The sequence below is a fragment of the Dendropsophus ebraccatus genome, chromosome 2 (genome assembly GCF_027789765.1).
Source record: "Dendropsophus ebraccatus isolate aDenEbr1 chromosome 2, aDenEbr1.pat, whole genome shotgun sequence".
NCBI classification, from domain to species: Eukaryota; Metazoa; Chordata; class Amphibia; order Anura; family Hylidae; genus Dendropsophus; species Dendropsophus ebraccatus.
The window spans coordinates 119,698,459-119,723,809 of NC_091455.1; the positions used below are offsets into that span (position 1 = coordinate 119,698,459).

At 44.0% G+C, this 25,351-nt stretch overlaps 1 protein-coding gene across 1 annotated transcript in view; it reads right to left on the reverse strand.

Annotated features, from left to right (window-relative positions):
- The window catches only part of LOC138783466 (NFX1-type zinc finger-containing protein 1-like), a 156,086-nt gene that overhangs the window by 88,396 nt on the left and 42,339 nt on the right, over nucleotides 1-25,351 (reverse strand). The window lies entirely within an intron of this gene.

The following is a 25,351-nucleotide window of genomic DNA, read 5'->3' on the forward strand; positions in this document are numbered from 1 at the left end:
AAAAAGGCCCACAGGATCACAGTGCCCACCAGCGTCCCACTCGTACTGACAGACCAAGATCTGAGGCATCTCATCTCTCCACACACCACCAGACTCTCCACAAGCACAGTAACCCATTTCAGGCCATCAGTATTGCCAGCTGTAAGCTACAGGACTGTAAAACACCTACAAGTTTATCAGTAAAGAAGTTATTGTTATACTGCCTCCCTCCTTGTCTCCCTGTTGTCCTGGTCTACTTGCACCACACCAACATCAAGGGCCATATCACCGGACAGCAGTATTTGGGGTGGGCCCCAGGGGATCTACAGGTCCTCACCACCGACCACCTTACACACAGGTGCAGCCCCCCTACAAAAACCTCTGCAGCAGCCCACAGAAGAGAGGGAAAATACAGGCAAGCACCAGAGAGTAACTTGTACCTGTGGAAGCCCTTGTGTCCACCAGAGACTGTGACAAGTCATTCAGTAAGGCTGCGGTGCACCACAAGACCCAGCCATCCTGCAGGTACAGCACACTCTCACTCTGCAGCCCTAAGTGCAATCCCCCACTCAGGAGCTCAGCGCTACATACAGGACAGGCATAACTACCATCATCCTCTCCTCATTCTCTCACTCTCTTCCACACCGCGGAAGGGAGGCAGTGGATAAGTCCGCTGGAGAAGAGCTGAGAGGGGTGGCGCAAAAAAGGTACAGCAAGCAGATCACAGAGACACACACATGGCCAAAGTGGCCACAACAATGCACAAATATACACTGCGCTCCGGCCCTGGCTTTTTCTTAGAAGTCTGTCATATGGTTTGGATGTAACTATAAGAAAGGGAACTGGGGATTTGCTGCTAACCCCTGGTTCAAAGAGAACTGCAGCCACAGGGACTGGAACGCAGCCTAAATCTTGGTGAGGCTCATGGGGCCTTTGGTGTAGTTAAGGAGTTGGCCAAGCAAGCAGGATCATTATTCCAAGTAATAACAATAATAATATGTATTTGTATAGCGCCAACGGATTTTTTTCCAAAAAAAAGAATTATAAATATTATATTTTTTTATAAATAAAAAATACAAAACAAAAGTGAGGGACCTGCTCGCAAGAGCTTACAGACTAGGAGGACTGGGGGGACACAAGAGGCAGTAAGTGCTTTATTTGCTGACGGTGAGGCCATTGTACATAGAATTGGAAAGTGTATATCTCCAAAAGTTCCATGCACTGTACTGGCTCACCCAATACCTACAGAGTAAAGGGTGAGGAGACAGCAGAAGGGGAGACAAATTTAGAAAATGTTACAAGTGTGCCTGAAGAGATGAATTTTTAGGGCACGCTTAAAATTGTGGGTGTTGGGAATTAGTCTGATGTCTTTGGGTAAAGCATTCCAGAAAACTGGTGCACCATGAGAGAAGTCTTGGAGGCAGGAGTGAGAAGTTCTGATTATAGAAGATGTTAAAGATGATTAGCAGAACATAGAGCATGGGTAGGATGGAAGGAGGAAATGAGGAAGGAGATGTATGGAGGGGCAGAGTTCTGGAGAGTTTTATGGGTGAGGGTGAAGAGTTTGAACTGAATTCTGGATTTAATGGGCAACCAGTGTAATCACTGGCAGGGGAGACGTCAGTGTAGTGGCTGGAGAGGAAGATGGGTCTGGTTGCTGAATTCAAGATAGACTAAAGAGGGGAGAGAAGGAAGACAGATTAGTAGAGAGTTACAGTAGTCAAGACGAGTTGTAGTTACAGTAGTCAAGTAGTTGTTGGAGTACGGTATTTAGGGGTTATTGTGATTAAGCTCTCCCTCATACCTCCCCAGAGGTTCGGCACAGGAATAACTGTTTTGATAAGGAGAAATGTATTACCTGGAGGGTAGATTAGATTACACACAAGATTTATGCCTGATGTGTATTGCCACTTCACTAGAGGACTGATATAGGAGAAGGTACTTTACAGTGAACAACACCCCCCTTCCCTGCATCTATCCCCTCCTTGGTTGAACTTGATGGACATGTGTCTTTTTTCAACCATATTAACTATGTAGCTATGTAATTATGTAACACAGCATATATTACTGGGAGTGCTGAACTTTATCTTCTGTAAGTTCTGCTTTTGTCCCCACATAAGCGGACTGACATCATAGAGCTAGTTCATAAGGGTTCAATTCTGCAGGTACTATTTGGATTGTTTAACTTAACCATCTGTAAGACTGATGTTCTGCTTCCAATTCCTCCTCATCAGAGGATTCACAGAGGGGAGTCTGTTTTAAAAGGGTTAACAATTTATGTACCATCTACATTGTCATATGTAATATCTTTAAGATCTATGGCCTGCTTATTACCTCCTCATTATAGTTTGTATACAGAGAAGATGACTTAAAGAAAGGGGAGGAAAGGTAGGAAGGAAGGAAGAGAAAAGAGTAAAGGCAGGAACAAGTGGTTTAGCACTCCATGTATTGTTTAGTTTAGTTAATAGGGGGAATTTATCAACCAGCTAGACTGTTTCTTTGGTGTAGAAAAGTCACAGTTTTGCACCACCTCATGGTAGCACGAAATTTTGCGACACTGACTTTACACTAGAGGTGGTGTATATTTCACCACCTAATGTAGAGCCGGTTTGCTTGATAGGTTGGGTGCTGAGCATCAGTGGTGGGGTTCCAGGGCAGTAAGGAGCGGTGCTTAGACGGGGCATAGCGATGGACAGGAATCTTTGGTGCAAGGTCCGGTCAGCTCCTGCTGCCAACGACAAGATCCATCAACCAACAAAGAAAAAAAGGAGGTGTGTATAGCAGTGTGTGCGCCATGTTTGTATGTTAGTGGAACATAAGGTATTGTGTGTTGAAGGTATTTATTTCCTCTTAATATGCCTATGGTGCGGATGCATCCTGGATTTTGGAAAAAAAGCATAAAAAATTGCTCAAGCTCATCTCAGCAGTGACACCCCCTCAACCACTGGCCACTGCACTGTCCTGTCTCAGTCAGTGATTGGCTGAGCATGCTGTCACTGCTGAGGCGAGCTTGACCCAGATGTGGCAGCATTCAGTGGGGGACACAGAGACGCTGCAGGAGGACAGCAAGCGGGCCTCTCTGCCCTCCAATGCAGAGCTGAATTTCAGTCCCAGTCTGGCCCAGCCAGCATGTGGGGGCAGGGGTCAACACTAGTATCTGACCCCTCCTCCACTCGCTTAGCTGAGCCCAGTGCGCCCACGCCAGCAAGTAAGGTGGGGATTTACAGACAGTAAATATTAATGTTTTTCTTTTTTGTTTTTCAGATCTATGGACAGTGCATTTTTATGTGACTAAAATGGTCAACGAGGGGCGTTGAGGTGTTTTTATTTAGATTAAAAAAAAAATTCTTAGTGTAGTGTGTTTTTTTTTTTGCAGGCTTAGTTGTGGAAGTTGTCTAATAGAGGCTTAGTGTTAGCCCCTAAAATGGCTAACCCTTATCCCTGAATTATTACTCTAGTGCCCGCCGCCACAGGGGTTCTAGGAAAAGCCAGGTACTACCACTCCCGAAGTTTTAAAAAAAATGGCGCTCCTGGTCTAGGCAGTGACAGGCTGGTATTATTAGGCTGAAAAGGGCCAAAATAAATAACTCTTCCCACTCTAGTATTACAGGCTGCTGCTGTTTTTTTTTTTTTTTTTTTTTTTTAATCTCCCCGATCTCTCAACAGCATTTGACACCACAGACCATCAGCTTCCCCTCTCCATGCTCTGCTCTCTTGGCCTCAAGGACTCTGTTTTCCCCTGGTTTTCTTCTTACCTCCACACCCACTTCTTCAGTGTATCCTTCTCTGACTCTACTTCTTCTCCCTAACCTCTTACTGTTGGGGTTCCCCAGGAATCAGTCCTGGGTCCCCTACTTTTTCCCACTATACAGCCCCTATTGGACAGACCATCAGTAGGTTTGGCCTTAACCATCTCTGATAATATCCAGCTACACAACTCTTCCTGTGACATCAACCCTGCATTCCTGCAAAACACCAGTGGCTGCCTATTGAAAATTCGAAATTTGATTCGAATAGCCCCCAATATTTGCACATTCGAACGAATATCGAATCCTATTATAGTCTATGGGAGAAAAATACTCAGGACTTTGAAATCAATATTCGACCACTTGGAGGTCACCAAGTCCATAATGACACCTTAGGAAATTATGCCAAAACCTCAGAAATGCATCTGGGACACCAGGGGAAGCATGCCTAGGTGCATCTAACTTTTGGGGGTCCCTTCCTACCCAAGTGCCCTATTGCACGGGACGATTATCCTTTGCTAACTATTGTTCCCTGTAATTCCACATTCGTTCGCTCAAGTTCCACATTTGTTCACTACTTGTTCAGTGTAATTGCACATTGTTCATTGTTTTGCTGGGATCAGAAGGAGTAAATGATTGTAGTAACATTCGCAATAACCATTGGAACTAACGACTATAGTTCTGTGTAATTTGGTGAACGATGACCCTGAACATACTGGGGGAGATTGATCAAAGGGTGTAAAATTTAGACTGGTGCAAACTGCCCACAGCAACCAATCACAGCTCAGCTTTCCTTTCAGCACAGCCTAAAGCTGAGCTGTGATTGGTTGCTGTGGGTAGTTTGCACCAGTCTAAATTTTACACCCTTTGATAAATGTCCCCCACTGTCTCAAAACACCTTCTAAATCTCTGCTTTCTATACTTTTAGCCCTAACAAGGGCTTTTGGGGGTCCCTTCCTACCTAACTTCACCTAAAAGCTTTCTCTCCCTGGTATACAGTCTGTCCCTCTCTAGCTCAAACCAGCAAGTGACACCAATCTGAAATCATCTATTCGTATACTCAGGAGGTGACATAGTTTAGCCAGCCAATCACAGTTAAAGCTTTTTTTTTTAAGTCCTGCCTATTCCTAGTGCCTGTCCCTCCCCCTGCATGTTTATTGGCTGGAAAAAAAGCGCCAGGGGGGTGGGAGGGTAATTCTAATTTTTACTGCGTTTTCGAATAGCTCAAATAGCTATTCAATTTAATACTATTTGCTCATCACTACTGTCTGTCCAAAGTCAATTTTTCTAAAACTGAAATTCTTGTTTTTCCTCCCCTAACCAACCTAAACCTGACATCTCACTATCAGTCTGTGGTACTATCATAACTCCTATGCATCGAGTTTGATGTTTTGAGGTTATGCTAGTCTCGGATCTATCTTTAACTCCCTATATTCAAGCTCTTGCACGCTCCTGTCACCTTCATCTCAAAAACATCTCCAGAATCCGCTTATTTCTTACCATTGATACAGCTCAAACTCTTACTGTCGCCCCTACTAATCTGTCTACCCTTCTCTAAGCTCTCCCCTCTCCAGTCTATCCTGAATGCAGCAGCCAGACTCCTCTCCAGCTGTTACACTGACATTTCCCCCTTAAGCCAGTCACTGCACTGGTTGCCCATTAAATCCAGAATTCAGTTCAAACTAGGGATGCACGATGAATCCAAAATATTGATACTACTATCGATATTCCAGGCAAAAATTGGTTCAAAACCAGGATTTCCTGGTATTTCATACTTTATGTTAAGCTGACTAATTGTGCAGCTAAACATAAAATATAGTGCAGAGAACACAGCAGGCGGCTAGCTGAGTGCCGGCCGTGTTCTCTATGTGCCTCATCCTGCCCCCACCTGTCACCTTCTCTGCTCTGCCTCTGTTCCGGCTGCGCCAATTTCAAATAGCCGGCACATAGCAATTGCTTGTGCCGGCTATGTAACTGTGTAGATGCCGCTGTCACACTGATAGCGGCATTGCCCCCTCCTGAGATGCTCCATATGCAGCAGGGGTCGGCTACTATGTGCAGCAGACCCCTGCTGCCGGTGTCTCTCTGATAATAGGGTCGCGTTCAGCCAGACTCTGTTATCAGAGAAAGGATTTGTGTACAAGAGCCAGAGCTGCATGGAGGTATTTGCGGCTGAAGAGGGAGAGCGGGAGGTCCGGGAGAGGAGGACGGAGGAGAAGGCTGGAGGTGGGGAGGAGATGCGGCCACTACATCTGGCTGCACTGTGAGGTGAGGGCGGCAGGACTATGAGTAGGAGTGGCAGGCCGGGTGCCTCAGATAAGTCCCGGGGCAGACATCAGTGGGGGATAAACAGGAGGTTGACTTTGCTCTAACGGGAGAGATTGTCTGTAACCTGCAGATTACCCTGTCGCCCAAATCCAGGTCACCATGCCCTGAAAGCAGGAAAAGTGCAACTACAACCCTCATCATCCCAATAGCTGAAGAGTGTGTTACATGACTACAACCTCCACCATCCCCCTGATAGTTTAAGTGTGTGTTACATGAGTACAACCCCCATTGTCCCCAGATAGCTGTAGTGTTATTGTCTTTACTATAAAATTATCACCTTCCTGATCACGCACAGTAAACAGTGCAAGACCAAAAAAAACACCAAGTTCAGTAACACATAAAAATGTGGTACTGAATAAGCTAAAATTATTATGTTAATTTGTTTTCCCTAAGACCCATTGGCATCACAACATATGGGGTAAATTCGCCCCTGCGAGCCCCTGGGACGAAGGAATATTTAATGAAAAAATAACAATTAAATTTTAATCCCCTCCTCCATGAGGTATAAATAGGCTCCACCTCCCCCTAGACCTCAGTCTAATTATAAAGAAACATAAAACACAGGGAGGGAGTCTTGTGATGCCAATGGGTCTTAGGGAAAACAAATTAACATAATAATTTTAGCTTCCCTTACGTCCCATTGGCATCACAACATATGGGGAATTAGCAAGCATTATCCCCAATGGGCGGGTTATTTATTACGTCCGCATTAAGAACAGATCTTGCAAAGGTTGTTCTTGACAAGAAAGAAGTATCCAGCCTGAAATATCTCACAAAGGTTGTCAAAGACGACCAGGTAGCTGCCTGGCATATGTCCTCAAGTGGCACAGCGGCACGCTCTGCCCAAGTGGAGGCCACAGCTCTAGTAGAGTGAGCCCTGGTAAATTCTGGTGGATCCAGATCAGCAGAAGAGTAACATAAGGCAATGGAGTCACAGATCCATCTGGATATTAAAGGTTTTGAAGCCTTTCTCCCCTTGTTCTTTCCTGCGAAAGGGATAAAGAAATTCTCGTCTTTACGAAAATCACCTACTCTATGTAGATAGATCTTGATAGCTCTGGATACGTCCAATAAAGAAAGATCCAAGTCTTCTTTAGATGATCCAGTAGGAGAAAATACAGGCAATACTATTGGCTGGTTGATGTTGGCAAATGAAGCCACCATAGGCAGGAATCCTGGAAGGAACCTAAGGATAACTTTGTCTTGGGAAAAAGTCACGTATGGAGGTGCGGAGCCAAGGGCTTGAAGTTCTCCAACTCTCTTAGCAGAGGTAATGGCTAGTAAAAGAGAAACTTTCAATGTTAACTTGAAGTCTACTTCCTCCCAAGGCTTAAAGGGAGGAAGACACAGGCGTCTCAACACAAAGGATAAGTCCCATGGGTCTACCTGCTTTACCAGGTTAGGCCTAGTCTAGCCTTAACAAAATTCTTTACCTCCAAGATCTGAAAGAAACGTGAGTTTAGGTGTGCAGAGAGGGCTGCTATCTGCACCTTGATGGAACTAGGTTTTAATCCTTTATAGAAGCCTTCCTGTAAAAACTCCAATGACTGTGGAGTAGAAGGTTTAAGTCCATCAATACTCCTGCTTACACACCAATCTTGAAAATCTTCCAAATCCGTGCATAAGATTTATTAGTAGTGCAACTACGAGCGTGAGAAAGGGTATACTATACCTTCTCAGAAAAACTAGAGTCCAATACGGTCCTCTCAGTCTCCAAGCTGTCAAGCTGAGGCTGGAAAGATTCCTGCACAGATGTTGACCCTGGAATATTAGATCCGGATGCAGAGGTAATCTCCAAAATTCCCCTCTGCTCATATTCATGGGCAGGGTGAACCATGCCCTCTTCGGCCAGAAGGAAGTTATTATTATCACTGACAACTGATCTTCATCAAACTCTGGGAATCATGGCTATGGGAGGAAAGATATACGCCAGCTGGTATGTCCATGGTATTGTCATTGAGTCCACTACCGTGGGATTGTCTGCCCTGTAAAGGGAACAGAAATTCCTCAGTTTGGCATTGCTTGCTGATGCCATGAGGTCTCTCTGAGGAAGCCCCCACCTCTGGGTTAACTGAATGAACACTCTCCTTGAGAGAGACCATTCCCCCGGTAATGTCAGGCCAATATATTGTCGACACCCCTGATATGAATCGCAGAGAGTCTGGTTATTCTGGTTTCTGCCCAACAGAAAAATCTTCTCTACTTCCCTGAGGAGAGAAGGGGATCTGGTACCTCCCTGTTTAGGTACGCCACACAGGTCATGTCGTTCATCCGGATTCTGACTGCTCTCTGTAAAATAGGAGGAGAAAAATGAAGAAGAGCTAGGTAAATCGCTCTAAGCTCCCTCACGTTGGAGGGCAGAGCGGATTCCTGTTGACTCCAAGATCCTGCAGTCGTGATGACTGTCAGATGAGCTCCCCAACCTGTTCCTGAAGCATCCGTCGTGATGGTTATCCAGTGTGGTTCTGAAAATAAACTCCATGTTTGACTTGTCTCCACCACATTAGAGAATGTCTTGTTTGAGTCGATAGAACATCATCGCATCCAAGTCCTTCAGTCCTCGGTTCCATACTGTTAGTGCTTCTCTCTGAAGAAATCTCATGTGCCATAACGCCCATGGCACCGCGTCCGCAGCTGAGGCAAGGAGCCCTAAAAAGCGCATTTATGTTCTTATGGATACCTGACGAGGAGGAATTAGGAATTAAGTCTGATTTCTCTATGTTGATAAGCCAACCTAATTGTTGAAGTATGTCCTGGACATAGTTCAACTGAACTCTCAGAAGATCCTGAGTCTGAGTCATAATCAACCAATCATCCAGGTAAGGGATAACTTTATCCCCTGTAAACGGAAGCGAACCATCATGGTGACACTACCTATGTGAAAACAAAGGGTGCGGAGGTATTCCGGATGGAAGGACTTTGAATTGTAAGTGTCTTACCTTCCCTTGGATTTGGATGGCGAAGGCTCTCCTGTGAGCCTTCAGAATCGGTACATGAAGATATGCATCCGGTAGATCTATGGTGACCATAAAATCTCCCTCCTGGAGGATAGATTTTACCGATCTTATGTTCTCCATGTGGAAAGTCTTCTTTACGATGCACCTGTTGAGATATCGCAAATCTATAATAAGCCTCCAATTTCCGGATGGCTTCAGCACTAGTAACACTGGGGAGTAAACTCCCTGACCGATCTCAGATAGAGGAGCATCCTCTAGAGCCTCAATGGAAAGGAGGCGAAGAATTTCTGTCTCTAGGACTAAGTGTCTTTCTGGCTTAAGATTTCTTGACAGAAGAAATCTTGGAGGAGGAAGAGATGATAAATGAAGGACATAACCATTTTGAATAATATTTAACACCCAGTGATCTTTTCTTAATTCTTCCCAGGCAGGGAGAAACAAACTCAGACGTGTTCCCACTGGACAGCTTCTGCGTCAGAAGTCTGGTTTCTTGTTGGTGTCCTTATTCTGCTGCTTCCCGGAACCTCTTCTGGAATAGTTTCTTCCTCGACCTCTGTACTGGTATCTCCCTTTGCCTCGCTGAGGAGATTTTGCTCTGCGAAAGGAATCACCGCTCTTATAGGACAATGGTAGGGACTTCCCCTCCTTGTCAGACAATTCCTCCATTAATTTATCCAGCTCAGAGCCAAACAGCCTACCTGGCTGGAACTCCATATTACAGAGCTGAATTTTGGAGTTAGCATCTCCAACCCAGGGTTTTAACCATAGCGCCCTTCGGCAGCGGTTGAGAGCGTACTAGTTTTTTTTACGCTAACCTGGTTCCCTGAGATGCATCATCGCAGAGGAAGTCAATGGCCATAATGACCTTTTTTAAGGAGCGAAGGACCTTGTCCCTGCTAGCTCTACCTTCCAATTTTCCTGGACCTTGGTCAGCCATCTTCTTAGGCTTCTAGAAACCTCAAAAGAAGAAATGGAGACTGCCCCTTGGGCTGCCGCTGCCGTATATGATCTCTTGAGGGCTACCTCCACCCTTCTATCCATCGGATCCTTAAGATTGGATCCGTCCTCCGCAGGCAGCACAGTACATTTTGACAGTTTGGCTATGGCCGGGTCCACCTGTGGAGGCTCATTCCAGTCCTTACATTGTTCTTCCTTGAGAACATATAAGGTCTTAAACCTCTTGCTCAAACCCGGAGCCTTTTCCGGTTCCTTCCATTCCGCCTGTAACATAGACACTGAAGTCTTACCCACAGAAAAAGCCCTAGGCTTTTTTGAGGAGGACCAATCCTATCCTCTTCTATTTCCTCAGGGTGTATTTCAGCTTGCACAGCTTAGCAGAGCTTGTGAATTCTATCAGCTGTGAAATACCCCCTGAATAATTCTTTCTCATCTTCAGAAGTAGAAGAGGTTTCAGAAGAAGATGATGAGTTAACTTCATCAATCACAGTAAAACTGAAAATGACCATAATCCTACAGCCATAAAGTAATATACTCAAAGGCTGGGAGTAGAGAGAAAAATACTCCATTTGGTCTTTAACTTAGGACACGGGCGGCGATTCTCATTAGCCGCTAAAGTCTTTTGCACATAGTCCTTGACCCATACAACTACATCCTGAACATCAGGCTCCTCATAGGTTTAGGTCTGCATGAAGGACAGCGTACTTAGGCATTATAAATATTTTTAGGCATTCATAAATATTTTTATGAAAGAAAGGATGAATCTTATCTGGAAAAAATGATCCTCCTACGGTATCCATAGCCGTCAGGTAGTGGAGTCTCACACTCGGTACATGAAGTGCTTCCTTAGAAGGTCTTTTGCCAGCAGCAGGACTGGTCTCCATTTCAGACATCTGCAAATAATCAATGTTTTACAATACATATAAACCACTAGCCTGGCTAGAGTGATATCGGAAAGAGACACTAGGTGGCAGCAACACTTACTTTTAAGTATATAGAAGAGAGATCACAGCACTTTGCACTCAGATGTTTTCTATTAGATCCAAATGAGCCACAGAAAATCCTTCCAGAGGAAGACAGCCAGACCTAGAGGTAGCAAGAGCTTACCTTCTGCCTTGGACACACAGCTAATCCGGCATGCAGAGAGTGCGCCGCTGCCGGCCCCCGGAAGTGACATGACGCCGACGCCGCAGTGCTGAGACGCACGCAGCGCCGATGCGTTCCACAGTCGAACGCGACTGGAAGAAAAGCCAGCGGCTCGGGTGACACGCAGAGTGCGTTCCAAGAAGCACTAGGTAAGAAAAACTTAAAAGCTAAGACCTGCAAAAGCAAATATCAGGATACTACCTGGACACCGACTCCAGCGGCATCCCAGCAATCATTACCTGTAGGGAAAACCTGAATGCAACAGGTTAACAAAGCATAAAAACGGAGGAGGGACAAAGTCCCCTAGGGCTAACAGCAACGAAGTAAAAAAAGACTGAGGTCTAGGGGGAGGTGGAGCCTATTTATACCTCATGGAGGAGGGGATTAAAATTTAATTGTTATTTTTTCATTAAATATTCCTTCGTCCCAGGGGCTCGCAGGGGCGAATTTACCCCATATGTTGTGATGCCAATGGGACGTAAGGGAAAACTACAGATCACTGCACAAAAAAATTACAGCCAGACAGGCTAAAAGATAAAGTGTTAGGAGTCAGAATAGGGCAATTTTTTTAAGCACATTTATTTTACATAATGAAAACTTTATTTTTAAAGTAATAAAATTAAAGGAACTTTAATTGAATCGTAATGACCTGACAGTCGGGGTGGGGCAGGGGCATTTCTATTTTTGTGGGTTTTTTTTTATATAATTTATTCAGAATCGAATTGATATCAAGCATTGAAAAAAAAAAAGTTGGTATTGGTATCGAACTCAAAATTCTGGTATCGTGACATCACTAGTTCAAACCCTCACCCATAAAGCTCTCCACAATTCTGCACCTTCATACATCTCATCTCCACCTACCATCCTACTCATGCTCTACATTCTGCTAATGATCTTACACTAACATCAAGCATAATCAGAATCCCTCACTCCCACCTACAGGACTTCTCTTGTGCTTCCCCAGTTCTCTGGAATGCCCTACCCAAGGATATTAGAGTGCCGTGAAGACTCATCTCTTCAGGCACGCTTATAACAGTCACTAAATTTCTCTCCCCTTCTGCTGTCCCCTCACCTTTTATTTTTTATCTCCGACGATTCTATGCACTTTGTACCTCTACTGGCTCACCCAATATGCACTTTCTGTTGCTATGTACAATGGCTGGACCACTTGCAAATAATCAGTATACTCCTCCAGTCCACGACGGGTACACAGGTGCAGGTCCAAGTAGTAGTAGTGATATAATTTATCATAAAATGTATTAATTTGTTTTTATGATAATTTTTTATTATGATAATTTATATCACTACTACTACTGGGACCTGTGCCTGTGTACCTGTCATGGAGTGGAGGAGTATACTGATTGTCTTTAACCCTTAGGTGACCCTGGACGTACTCATATGTCGAGGGCCGCCTCACTGCGTTTAGAGCGGGGCCGCGCTCTGAACCGCCGCGGTCCCGGGTGCCGCTCGTAGCCCGGGACCACGGGTATTAGCAGTGCCCACTAATACAGTAATCGGATGCAGCTGTCAAAGTTGACAGCTGCATCCGATTACTGAATGCAGCGGTTCCCTGGTGTCTAGCGGGGAGGATCGCTCCTCCAGGACGTTGTTTCGGAGGAGCGATCCACACATCTTACCCTGTAGGTGGCTTCTTACTGTAGCACCTACCCCTCCTCACTCCTGGCTGTATGGCTCAGCATCCTCCTCTGTTCTGCATATGATGGTCACTAGAGGCTGCAGTCCAGAGTAAGATGCCAGGCCCTAGAGACAGGATGGGGAGGGGTGTATTCCCACTTTGTATTTATGTTAATAATGAAATGCGAGAACACAGCATTTAAGTACTTTCTGTGCTCTCTTGCCCACTGTGTTAGCCACCACAGCTAGCATATGGAGTTTTGAATCACAGGCAGAACCTGGACATGCAAGTCTAAGTCCCATCTTCAGTTCCCAACCATGTACACTACCTGAAGCAGTAAAGAGCACCCAGAAAGTATTTAAAGGCTGTGTAGAATATATAGCGGATATGGTACATGTGAACGTACCCTAAGGATTAAAATACACAACTGTGTGCAGCCCATGATATGGAATATACAGTATAGCCTGTGTGCAGCATATGACATATATAGGCTATATATCATATGCAGCACACAGGCTATATCTCATACACTGCTCTCAGGCTAAATATCATATGCTGCACACAGGCTCTATACCATACACTGCACACAGGCTATATACCATACACTGCACACAGGCTATATATCATATGCTGCACACAGGCTATATACCATACACTGCACACAGGCTATATATCATATGCTGCACAGGCTATATACCATACACTGCACACAGGCTTTATATCATATGCTGCACACAGGCTATATATCATACACTGCACACAGGCTATATACCATACACTGCACACAGGCTATATATCATATTCTGCACACAGGCTATATACCATACACTGCACACAGGCTATATATCATATGCTGCACACAGGCTATATATCATACACTGCTCTCAGGCTATATATCATATGCTGCACACAGACTATATACGGTATATACCATATGCTGCACACAGACTATATAACAGTATATATCATATGCTGCACGAAGTCTATATACCATACACTGCTCTCAGACTATATATCATATGCTGCACACAGGCTATAAACCATACACTGCACACAGGCTATATACCATATGCTGCACACAGGCTATATACCATACACTGCACACAGGCTATATATCATATGCTGCACACAGGCTATATATCATACACTGCTCTCAGGCTATATATCATATGCTGCACACAGACTATATACAGTATATACCATATGCTGCACACAGATTATATACAGTATATACCATATGCTGCACACAGACTATATACAGTACATACCATATGCTGTACACAGGCTATATACAGTATATACCATATGCTGCACACAGGCTATATACAGTATATACCATATGCTGCACACAGGCTATATCTCATATTCTGCACACAGACTATATACAGTATATACCATATGCGGCACACAGGCTATATACCATATGCGGCACACAGACTATATACAGTATATACCATATGCTGCACACATGCTATATACCATATGCGGCACACAGACTATATACAGTATATACCATATGCTGCACACAGGCTATATACAGTACATACCATATGCTGCACACAGACTATATACAGTATATACCATATGCTGCACACAGGCTATATACAGTATATACCATATGCTGCACACAGGCTATATACAGTATATACCATATGCTGCACACAGGCTATATCTCATATTCTGCACACAGACTATATACAGTATATACCATATGCGGCACACAGGCTATATCTCATATGCTGCACGCAGACTATATACAGTATATACAATATGCGGCACACAGGCTGTATATCGGGCTACGTATCATATGCTGCACACAGGCTATATACCATATGCTGCACACAGGCTATATACAGTATATACCATATGCTGCACACAGGCTATATATCATATGCTGCACACAGACTATATACAGTATATACCATATGCTGCACACAGACTATATACAGTATATACCATATGCTGCACACAGACTATATACAGTACATACCATATGCTGCACACAGACTATATACAGTACATACCATATGCTGCACACAGACTATATACAGTATATACCATATGCTGCACACAGGCTATATACCATATGCTACACACAGGCTATATACAGTATATACCATATGCTGAGCACAGGCTATATACAGTATATACCATATGCTGCACACAGGCTATATCTCATATTCTGCACACAGACTATATACAGTATATACCATATGCGGCACACAGGCTATATCTCATATGCTGCACACAGACTATATACAGTATATACAATATGCGGCACACAGGCTGTATATCGGGCTACGTATCATATGCTGCACACAGGCTATATAGAGTATATACCATATGCTGCACACAGGCTATATATCATATGCTGCACACAGACTATATACAGTATATACCATATGCTGCACACAGACTATATACAGTATATACCATATGCTGCACACAGACTATATACAGTACATACCATATGCTGCACACAGACTATATACAGTATATACCATATGCTGCACACAGGCTATATACCATATGCTACACACAGGCTATATACAGTATATACCATATGCTGCACACAGGCTATATACAGTATATACCATATGCTGCACACAGATTATATACAGTATATACCATATGCTGCACACATACTATATACAGTATATACCATATGCTGCACACAGGCTATATACAGTATATACCATATGCTGCACACAGGCTATATACAGTATATACCATATGCTGCACACAGACTATATACAGTATATACCATATGCGGCACACAGACTATATACAGTACATACCATATGCTGCACACAGACTATATACAGTATATACCATATGCGGCAAACAGACTATATACTGTATATACCTCTGCTGTAATGTCCTCCATAGTATATACCACCTGCTGTAATGTCCCCCATAGTATATACCCCTGCTGTAATGTACCCCCATAGTATATACCCCTGCTGTAATGTACCCCCATAGTATATACCCCTGCTGTAATGTGCCCCCATAGTATATACCCCTGCTGTAATGTGCCCCCATAGTATATACACCTGCTGTAATGTCCCCCATAGTATATACCCCTGCTGTAATGTACCCCATAGTATATACCCCTGCTGTAATGTGCCCCCATAGTATATACCCCTGCTGTAATGTGCCCCCATAGTATATACCCCTGCTGTAATGTGCCCCCATAGTATATACCCCTGCTGTAATGTGCCCCCGTAGTATATACCCCTGCTGTAATGTCCCCCATAGTATATATATCCCTGCAGTAATGTCCTCCATAGTATATATATATATCCCTGCTGTAATGTCCCCTATAGTATATATACCCCTGCTGTAATGTCCCCCATAGTATATATACCCCTGCTGTAATGTCCCCCATAGTATATATACCCCTGCTGTAATGTACTCCATAGTATATACCCCTGCTGTAATGTACCCCCATAGTATAGACCCCTGCTGTAATGTCCCCCATAGTATATACCCCTGCTGTAATGTCCTCCATAGTATATACACCCCTGCTGCAATGTCCTCCATAGTATATACACCTGCTGTAATGTCCTCCATAGTATATACCCCTGCTGTAATGTCCCCCATAGTATATATACCCCTGCTGTAATGTCCTCCATAGTATATACCCCTGCTGTAATGTCCCCCATAGTATATATACCCCTGCTGTAATGTACTCCATAGTATATACCCCTGCTGTAATGTACCCCCCATAGTATAGACCCCTGCTGTAATGTCCCCCATAGTATATACCCCTGCTGTAATGTCCTCCATAGTATATACCCCTGCTGTAATGTCCCCCATAGTATATACACCTGCTGTAATGTCCTCCATAGTATATACCCTTGCTCTGATGTGCCCCAACACAAAACAACACCTCCTACTCACCTGATCTGGGCGGGGGATGGCTCGTCACTCTCCTGGCTCTTCTCTCTTCTGGCTCTGTATTGTATCTTCAGCCTGGCAGCCGCTGTGACAGATCCTCCAGCAGGCTCCATGATGTCACCTCCATGCTGCTGCTGGAGAGATCAGATTTCCATGCTCAGGTCCCGTGCTGTCCTCTCCTCAGTGAGGCGGGGGAGGGGGAGTGAGGTCATCAGCAGGAGACAGACATCCTGACAGGAAGAATCCACTCAGGGCCTGCCAGGAGGGAGTCTGAGTTTGCCAGGCAGAAGATATTTACACAAGATTAACCCTACACCTCCCTCCTTCCCTGGACAGCATGTAGTTTGTCCAGTGCTGTGTCCAGGTACTGTTTTCACTCCCCAGGTACTGTTTTCACTCACTTCCGGGTTCCTGCTGGTGGGGGCCCCCCCTAGTGGTGGAGGCCCGTGGGCAGGTGCCCCGGTTGCCCCCTCTTTAATCCGGCCCTGCCCTGCTTCCAGCAGCCAGAAGCAATCGATGTGCCTATCTCATCGATCTGTGCTGCATATCTATGCAACACAGATCTCAATGAGAGATCAGTGCACTTACTGTATACTAGAAGTCCCCCAGGGGGGGCTTCTAGTATAAGTGTAAAAGTTAAAATAAAAGTGTTGTTATTAGTAAAAAGCCCCCTTCCCTAATAAAAGTCAGAATCACCCCCCTTTTCCCATGTTATAAATAAAAATAAACAAATAAATAAACATGTTTGCTATCGCCGCGTGCGTAATCGCCCAAACTATTAATCAATCACATTCCTGATCTCGCACGGTAAACTGCGTAAGCGCCAAAAAATCCCAAAGTCCAAAATTGCCCATTTTTGGTCGCATCACATCCAGAAAAATTGTAATAAAAAGCGATCAAAAAGTCGCATATGCGCAATCAAGGTACCGATAGAAAGAACACATCATGGCGCAAAAATTACACCTGACACAGCCCCATAGACCAAAGGATAAAAGCACTATAAGCCTGGGAATGGGGCGATTTTTAGGAACATATATTTGTTAACAATGGTTTGAATTTTTTACAGGCCATCAGATACAATGAAAGTTATACATGTTACATATTGTCGTAATCGTAACAACTTGAGGAACATACTGTATATAACAAGTCAGTTTTACCCCAGGGCGAACGGCGAAAAATGAAAAAAACCCAAATAAATGAAATGCGTTTTGTTTTTTTTCAATTTCACCACACTTTGAATTTTTTTCTGGTTTCGCAGTGTACTTTATGAAAAAATTCAGCCTGTCACTGCAAAGTACAATTAGTGGTGCAAAAAATAAGGGCTCATGTGGGTTTCTAGGTGAAAAAATGTAAGTGCTATGGCCTTTTAAGCACAAGAAGGGAAAAACAAAAATGCAAAAATTTAAATTGGCAGAGTCCTCTAAGGCAGTGATTTTCAACCTTTTTTGAGCCGCGGCACACTTTTTATACTTAAAAAATCCCGGGCACACCACCAACCAAAATGGCACAAAATGACACTAAAACAGTACATATTATACATATAGTTAATAATATAGATTCTAAATGTATTTATACTGTTTTCTTCTCCCCCCTGTGCTTCTCTCCACCATACTTCTCCCCCTACTTCTCTCCTGTGCTTCTCTCCACCATACTTCTCCCCCCTGCTTCTCTCCACCATAATTCTCCCCCCTGCTTCTCTCCCCCCTGCTTCTCTCCTGTGCTTCTCTCCCCCATGCTTCTCTCCTGTGCGTCCCTTCACCATACTTCTCCCCCCTGCTTCTCTCCTGTGCTTCTTTCCCCCATGCTTCTCTCCTGTTTTCTTCTCCCTCCTGTGCTTCTCTCCACCATACTTCTCCCCCCTACTTCTCTCCTGTGCTTCTCCCCCCTGCTTCTCTCCTGTGCTTCTCTCCCCCATGCTTCTCTCCTGTGCTTCTCTTCACTATACTTCTCCCCCTGCTTCTCTCCTGTGCTTCTCTCCCCCATGCTTCTCCCCCTGCTTCTCTTCTGTGCTTTTCTCCACCATACTTCTCCCCCTGCTTCTCCCCTGTGCTTCTCTCCCCCATGCTTCTCTCCTGTGCTTCTCTCCACTATACTTCTCCCCCCAGCTTCTCTCCCCCATGCTTCTCTCTTGTGCTTCTCTCCACCATACTTCTCCCCCCTGCTTCTCTCCTGTGCTTCTCTCCACCATACTTCTCCCCCCTTCTTCTCTCCTGCGCTTCTCTCCCCATGCTTCTCTCCTGTGCTTCTCTCCACCATACTTCTCCCCCCTGCTTCTCTCCTGTGCTTCTCTCCACCATGCTTCTCTCCTGTTCTTCTCTCCACCATACTTCTCCCCCCTGCTTCTCTCCTGTGCTTCTCTCCCCCATGCTTCTCTTCTGTGCTTCTCTCTTCACCATACTTTTCCCCCCTGCTTCTCTCCTGTGCTTCTCTCCACCATACTTCTCCCGCCTGCTTCTTTCCTGTGCTTCTCTCCACCATACTTCTCCCCCCTGCTTCTCTCCCCCATGCTTCTCTCCTGTGTTTCTCTCCACCACACTCCCCCCCCTGCTTCTCTCCCCCATGCTTCTCTCCTGTGCTTCTCTCCACCAAACTTCTCTCCCCCTGCTTCTCTCCCCCATCCCCAGGTTTCTCTTCCCCCCTTCCTCCTCACCTCCTCCGAGATGGTCGCTGCTGTCCGCCTCACCTACTGGCCGCCCGTAGGGCCCGGACGTGCTCCTCCAATCAGCGGAGACCGGGAGCTGCACCACGCAACCGCCAACATTATAATCTGCCACTGATCGCTGCACATTGCCGGGGATCAAAACACAGGGGCACCATAGTTTGGGGAACTTTCCCTGCGGCACACCCGACCATGTGTCGCGGCACACTGGTTGAAAATCACTGCTCTAAGGGTTAATACAGGTGGGGATTAGTTGGGGGTGGCTGCGGTTCATTCACATGTTCACTCAGGTGAGAGTTCTATGTGCTTTCTTTCACCACCACAGTCCTGTCTGAATTACGCTATGGAGTGCTGTCTTATATTTTGTTACAATTAAAGCACATACCACATCTTGTGTCACCCCCAGTCCTCCTAGTCTGTGAGCTCTTGCGAGCAGGTCCCTCCCTTAGTTACAAAGTTAGTACAGATGAAAAAAGACACAACAAAAACAACAATTTACAAAAAATGTCCATCAAGTTCAACCAAGGAGGAGATGGATGAAGGGAAGGAGGATGGGTGATGGGTAGATTCTATACATATGCATTAATGTTATTTTGTTCTAAGAACTTATATAAGCCTGTTTTTTAGCCTCCACTGTTTTTGCTGTGACCAGATCCTTGGGTAGACTGTTCCACAAATTCACTTTTTTGTCACCTCAAGAGATTGAACCTTTTCTTCTCCAAGCAGAGGCAGTGCCCCCTTGTCTTTTGAGGGTATTCTACCTTGAACATCTTTTCCCCATACTTCTTGTCATTAATCATATCTCCTCTTATACATCTCTATTCTAGACTAAACAAATGTAATTCTTTTAATTTCTCCTCATAACTAAGATGCTCCATTCCCCTTATTAGTTTAGTTGCCCTTTGTACCCTCTCCAGCTCTAGAACATCCTTTTTATTAATCGGATTCCAAAATTATACAGCATACTCGAGATGAGGCCACACCAAAGCTTTATAAAGCGGTAATATTATATCCCTGTCCCGAGAGTCCATGCCTGTTTTAATGCATGACAATATCCTTCTGGATAAGCCGCTGACTGACATTGTGTACTATTCTGAAATCTATTATCTAAAAGTACACCCAGATCCTTCTCTACCAGTGACTCTTCCAGAGTAACTCCCCCTAGGACATATGATGCATGCGGGTTATTAATACCCAGGTGCATAAATGTAAAGTAATCCTTGTATTGTGAAAAAAACAACGCTGCAGAATCTGTTGGCACTATACAAATATATATTATTAATATTATTATAATAATATCCCAGAGCAGTGCCAAATAAGCACCACAGTGCAGAAATAAATACTGCTCCACCCGTATAACCCAACATCACACAGCACCAATACATACTGCTTCACCTGTATAACTAAACAACATGCTGCACAAATACATACTGCTCTTACTCCAGGCTGTACCAAAACTGCTCCACCTGTATAACCCAACATCATACTGCACAAATACATACTGCTTCACTTGTATAACCCAACATCACACAGCACCATTACATACTGCTTCACCTGTATAACTAAACAACATGCTGCACAAATACATACTGCTTCACTTGTATAGCCCAACATCACACAGCACCAATACATACTGCTTCACCTGTATAACTAAACAACATGTTGCACAAATACATACTGCTCCACCTATATAATGCAAAACCATGCTGCACAAATAAATATTGCTTCATGTGTATAACCCAATATCACACTGCACTTATACATACACTGTGTTCCAAATTATTATACAAAAAGTGTTTAGGAGTGATAAGATAAGAAGTATTTTTGTTTGTCAGTTAAATTCATTGATGGTGATGTGTGTCAGGGCTCTTTATATCACTAAAACAATTGCAGACGCGTGCTAATTAGTTTGGCAGGTGTCCAATTAAAGGCAAGACTACTTAAAGAGGACCTGTCACCCCCGGTGACGGGGTGGCAGGCTCCTGACCCCCCCTATACTCACCTGATCCCGCTGGGTCACGCTTCTGGAGATGGTCAAGTCACGGAGATATCGGCGCCCGAAGCCCGGCGCGCGCGCTCCTCAGATGAGTCCAACACTCATAGAGAATGACAGGAGAGTCAAGCGCTCCGTCATTCTCTATGAGTGTTGGACTCATCTGTGGAGCGGCTGAGATCTCCGTGACCCGACCATCTCCAGAAGCGGGACCCGGCGGGATTAGGTGAGTATATGGGGCTCTAACTGGGGGTCGGGAGCCTGTCACCCCCCGTTCCCTTTAAGAAGGCTGTCCCACATTATAAAGCAGCCTATATTTTGAACCAAAATGGGAAAGAAAAAGGATCTGTCGGCTGCTGAGAAGCAACAAATTGTGGAGTGTTTAGGTCAAGGCATGACTACAATCAACATTGCCAAGACACTTAATCGTGATCATCAAGAAGTATGTAGCTGATTCACAGCCCAAATGTGTGCGTGTTGATAAGGGAAAATTGAGGACTCTTTCCAACAGGCAATTAGGTCAGGTTAAAAGAGCAGCTGCAAAAATGCCTTTTCATAGCAGCAGACAAGTTTTTAAAGCTGCTGGTGCCTCCAACGTCCCCCGAACAACAAGATGCAGGGTCCTTCAGAGGTTTGCAGCTGTGCGTAAGCCATCCTGTCGACCTCCTCTTTCCACTGCACGCAAGCAGAAACGGCTCCAGTGGACCAAACAATACATGAAGACTGACTTCAAAACTGTTTTGTTTACCGATGAGTGCCGTGCAACGCTCGATGGTCCAGTTGGATGGAGTGGAGGATGGCTGATTGATGGACATCCCATGCATAAACGGCTACAGCGCCAACAAGGAGGAGGTGGAGTAACGTTTTGGGCTGGAATCATGGTTAGAGAGATTGTCACCCCCTTTAGGATCCCTGAAGGAGTAAAGATGAACTCCATAATGTATGGGGAGTTTCTCAAAAAACACCTCCTGCCATGGTTCAAGAAGAAGAACCGTGCATTCCACAGCAAGATCATTTTCATGCATGATAATGCACCGCCTCATGCTGCAAATAACACATCTGCATCTCTGCTGCTATGGGCATAAAAGGGGGAAACTTATGGTGTGGCCCCCATGCTCCCCTGACCTCACCCCCATTGAGAACCTCTGGAGCAACATCAAAAGAAATGTCTATGATGGAGGGAGGCAGTTCACATCTAAGCAACAGCTCTAGGAGGGTATTCTGTCATCATGCAAAACAATTGGTGCAGAAACCATCCAAAAACTGACAAATTCAATGGGCGAGAGCGCTCAGAAGCTCATTTCGAACAAGGGGTCCTATGTGCAAATGTAACCTAGAATGTTTGACTTGAAAACTGTTTGATTTCGGTTTGTAATGATCTGCTAATGCTTATAATGTCACAAATTACCATTTTTTTGGTTCTTAATAAAAATGAAAAGGTTGAAAACGGCTGTGCATAATAATTTAGAACATGCATTTTTTTTTTTAAATATACAGTTATCATAGGCAGTTTGTTCAAACACCTTTCAATTATACTCGAATAGTTGATGACTGGAAAATTACAATGACTGCAAATCATATAGGAAAATATGAGAAAATATTATTTGCATAATAATATGGAACACAGTGTACTGCTTCACCTGTATAAGCCAACATTACACTGCAACTATACATACTGCTTCACCTGTATAGCCCAACACCATGCTGCACAAATACATACTGCTTTACTTGTATAACCCAACATCACACTGCACTTATACATAATGCTCTATCTTTAACCCCTTCAAGACCAAGCCTATTTGCACCTAAAAGACCAGGCTCATTTTTCAAAATCTGACCTGTCTCACTTTATGCGCTTATAGCTCAGTGATGCTTTAACGTATGCTAGCGATTCTGAGATTGTTTTTTCGTCACATATGGCACTTTATAGTAGTGGCAAAATTTGGTCACTACTTTGTGTGTTTTTTGTGAAAAACATCAAAATATCATGAAAAATTAAAAAAATTTGCATTTTATGAACTTTGAAATTCTCTGCTTCTAAAAAAAGAAAGTTGTATTACATAAATTAGTTACTAAGTCACATTACCAATATGTCCTCTTTATTCTGGCTTCATTTCATAAACATATTTTACTTTTTTAGGGTGTTACGGGGGTTAGAAATGTATCAGCAAATTACCACATTTTCGTGAAAGTTTCCAAAACTGATTTTTTTAGGGACCAGTTCTTATTTTAAGTTGATTTAGGAGGTTTGTATACTGGAAACCCCCATAAGTGACCCCATTTTGGAAACTAGACACCTTAAAGAATTAATCTAGGGGTATAATGAGCATTTTAACCCTACAGGGGCTGGAGGAAAGTATTCACCATTAGGCTGGGTTCACACTATGTATATTTCAGGCAGTATTTGGTCCTCATGTCAGGTCCTCATAGCAACCAAAACCAGGAGTGGATTGAAAACACAGAAAGGATCTGTTCACACAATGTTGAAATTGAGTGGATGGCCGCCATATAACGGTAAATAACTTCCATTATTTCAATATAACAGCCGTTGTTTTAAAATAACAGCAAATATTTGCCATTAAATGATGGCCATCCACTCAATTACAACATTATGTGAACATATCCTTTCTGTGTTTTCAATCCACTCCTGGTTTTGGTTGCTATACAGCCTCACAAATACAGCCTCAAATATACATAGTGTGAACCCAGCCTTAGGCTGTAAAAAAATGAAAAACTAAAATTTTCCAATAATATATACATTTAGATTAAAGTTTCTCATTTTCAAAAGGAACATGAGAGAAAAAGCACCCCAAAATTTGTAACACATGTTCTCTTGAGTACTACGGTACCCCATATGTGGGCGTAAACCACTGCATGGGCACACAGCGGGGCTCAGAAGGGAAGGAGCGCCAATTAGCTTTTCCATTGCAGATTTTGCTGAAGAAGTTTCCGAGCGCCAGGTGCATTTGCAGTGCTCCTGTAGTGTCAGCAGAGAGAAAAAAACCCATAAGTCACCCCATTTTGGAAAGTACACCCCTCAAAGAATTCATCTTGGGGTAGGATGAGCAATTTGACCCCACAGGTGTTAAAGGAAAGTATTCAAAATTAGACAGTAAAAATGAAAAACTCAAATTTTTTCCAATAATATGTTCCTTTAGTTTGAAATTTTTCAATTTCACGAGGAACAAGAGAAAAAAAGTACACCAAAATTTGTAACGCAGGTTCTCATGAGTACAACGGTACCTCATATGTGAGCATAAACCACTGCATGGGCACACAGCGGGGCTCAGAAGGGAAGGAGCGCCAATTAGCTTTTTCAATGCAGATTTTGCTGAAGAAGTTTCTGAGCGCCAGGTGTGTTTGCAGAGCCCCTGTAGTGCCAGCGGAGTAAAATCTCACCATAAGTCACCCCATTTTGGAAAGTGCACCCCTCAAAGAATTCATTTTGGGGTGTGGTGAGCATTTTGACCCCACAGGTATTAGAGGAAAGTATTCAAAAGTAGACAGTAAAAAAGAAAAACTCAAATTTTCCCAATAATATGTTCGTTTAGTTTGAAATTTCTCAATTTCACGAGGAACAAGAGAAAAAAAGTACCCCAAAATTTGTAACGCAGGTTCTCCTGAGTAAAAAGGTACCTCATATGTCGGTATAAACCACTGTATGGGCACACAGCAGGGCTCAGAAGGGAAGGAGCGCCAATTAGCTTTTTCAATGCAGATTTTGCTGAAGAAGTTTCTGAGCGCCAGGTGGGTTTGCAGTGCCCCTGTAGTGCCAGCGGAGTAAAATCTCGCCATAAGTCACCCCATTTTGGAAAGTGCACCCCTCAAAGAATTCATCTTGGTGTGTGGTGAGCATTTTGACCCCACAGGTATTAGAGGAAAGTATTCAACAGTAGACAGTAAAAATGAAAAACTCGAATTTTTCCAATAATATGTTCCTTTAGTTGGAAATTTCTCAATTTCACGAGGAACAGGAGAGAAAATTCACCCCAAAATCTGTAACGCAGGGTCTCCTGAGTAGAACGGTACCCCATATGTGGGCATAAACCA